Here is a 2,847-nt window from a genome sequence, read left to right as displayed (position 1 = left end):
TATTCACCATATCAATACACCACTATGGATCCGCTCCTGTCTCCCTACGAGAACGCCATCCATAGCACTCACGCTTATCTTGCGCATTTTAAAGTATCCACTTTCACTTGTCTATGAACTGATATAAGCAATCCAGAAGTCCTTTTCCGCGGACACGGCTATTCGAATAGATGATGATAACCCTGCAGGGGTGTACTTCTTCATACATGTTTCCACCACTTAGCGTCTGCACACGACATGTGCTCGGCAGACTTCAAGCGAAAGCCGACGTGGGTGTAGACCACGACCTACCTAAACACTCAAGTCTCTAGTCCAGGTTTATCGCCTATTCGGGTTCCATCCATGAGGAGATCCGGCCGGAGTTTCGCTCACAGCCCCAAACGATGTGAACAGGGTTCCGTGACACCAAACAGGCGCCCGGTATACCCGGCCACGTGCCTACCGCATCACAGCCCACCCCTACGGTCAGCGCTGTCCACGGCCTCCAGCATACTACAAACACCAGAAACTACTTGCAACTCCTGGACAGAGGACAAGGGTGAATAAGAAGTCGAGCGGGGTCATATTTCAGGGCCCAATGTATGGTAGTAGCTGAATCATGGATCACAAACACAGAACTCAGTTCCTGAGGACGGCTACAATGAGACAACCCACCATGTACTCCTACATGGCCTCTCACCGCTACCTTTACCAAATCGTGTTCACACACTTAGCTCACACACAGTAGGACATGTTCACACACCTCTGATTCATCCCCGATGAATCAGACCTGACTCGACTCTAAGCAATAGCAGGCATGACAAACAAGCATGAATGAGTAGGCACAACAGGGCTCAAACAACTCCTACTCATGCTAGTGGGTTTCATCTATTTACTGTGGCAATGACAGGTCATGCAGAGGATAAAGGGGTTCAACTACCGCAGCATGTAACAGATGATTCGGTGTTGTCCTAATGCAGTAAAAAGAGAGCAGGAGCGAGAGAGTGGGATTTTATCGGAATGAACAAGGGGGTTTTGCTTGCCTGGCACTTCTGAAGATAACATTGAGTCTTCGTCAGTGTCAACGATCGCATCATCGGTGTCACGTCTATCGAGAGGGGACAATTACCGGCAAATACAGAAAAGACACGATCAATGCAATGCACAATATGATGCATGCTATGACATGGCAATATGAATGTGTTTTGGGCTAATGCACCTAAAACCAGATTAAATGAAGTTGGTTTGAATCCAAAATTCAAATTCAAACTCCATATGGGGTTATTTAAATGTCATTCACTTCATTTGTCCTAAACAGTAGTGATAAGTTGTTCTAACATGCATGAAAATGGTACAGATGGATTCCTTGAATTTTTCTGATAATTTTTCATATATAATTTATTTAATTTGGAGTTACGGTTAATTTTCTATGATTTTTAGAAGTTTTAGGCATTTTCTGGAATTTCCTGAATATTTAGAATTAAAATAATTCCAGAAAATGAATTATGGCGTCAGCATGACCTCATGCTGACCTCAGCAGGTCAACGGGCGGTCCAGGTCAAACCTGACGTGTGGGGTCCACACGTCAGTGACACAGGGGCTAATCCCGCGTTGACCCGGGCTTTGACCCACTACGGGGCCCACTGTCAGTGGCTGTGGGGGGGTGTTTAGAGCGTCATTAGTGCTAATTAGGCGTGCCACGTCGGCAGTCGCCGGAGTGTCGCCGGCGACGACCACGGCCGACAGCGGAGGTGCGCCGTGCGCTCGCTACGGAGCACCATTTGACGTGCGGTTTGCTCCTACGGGTTCCTGGGAGGAAGGCGCATCTAAAGAGGTAAGTGACAGCAGCTGGGGTGGCCGGAGCTGCCGGCGGCGAGCTCCTTTGCGGCTGCCGGAGTTCGGGCAATCTCGGGGTCGGGGTTAGGAAGCACGGCAGGAGGAGCTGGGGCGTGCTACGGACTCCTGAGATCACGATGAGCACGTCAGTGGGCTCGGATACGAGCTGGGGTGGAAGAATGGACTGACTCAGATCAGAATGTCATAAGGTATAAGGAGTAAAAAAAGAGCCTTACGTTCCAACCCACAAACAATTCCCCTACATATAACTAAAGAATTTCTAGACTCAACATCGACCAGTTTGGCTTGGAGAACCTACAGGCAGTCCGGCTCTGATGCCAACGCTGTCAGGACCCCGACTCGATGTCACATCGATCTAGCTGGTAACACCTCATATCACTTTGCGGCCTCACGCACGGTATCCCCACGGGTGTCGTCTTACCTTTTCCCGGGACCGTTTGCGCCTTTTGGCTCACGTATATGATAGTGTCGCTAGCATCCATATGATAAAGAGCCCGGGCTGACATGACTAGTCGTAAACCCAAAGTGGCACAGACTTACAGGGACAGGCATCCATGACCCAGCTTCGAACGTGTCGGTCATCAGCAAGTGGGGCCGGGCTGTAGCACTGGGCTAGCAGGACTCCGGTAAACCGGGCTGTAGCGGGCTAACAGGACTCCGGTACTCAAAGCGTGACATTTCCCCGAAGGGACAGACACAGGAACGAAGAAGGACACATGCCGGCCAGCCTAAGTGTTCCAGAGCAGTAGCAAGCTACCATGGCTCAGCGGTAACACTAGGAGACATTTCCCGGTAAGAGAGGCTACTAAAGATAAACAACTAGATAGTCAGAACCCACACATACCAAGCATTTCAATAACATACACACAATATGCTCGATATGTGCAAACACAACATGGCATCACAACATGACTCTATGACTCAAGTAATTTAATCAATAGGCTCCGAGGAGCGAGATATTACAAACATGGGTCTCATGACCCAACAATCAGAGCATACAAGTCAAAGCAC

This window comes from Triticum aestivum, chromosome 6A (assembly GCF_018294505.1).
Source record: "Triticum aestivum cultivar Chinese Spring chromosome 6A, IWGSC CS RefSeq v2.1, whole genome shotgun sequence".
NCBI lineage: Eukaryota > Viridiplantae > Streptophyta > Magnoliopsida > Poales > Poaceae > Triticum > Triticum aestivum.
This window is presented reverse-complemented; position numbering follows the sequence as displayed.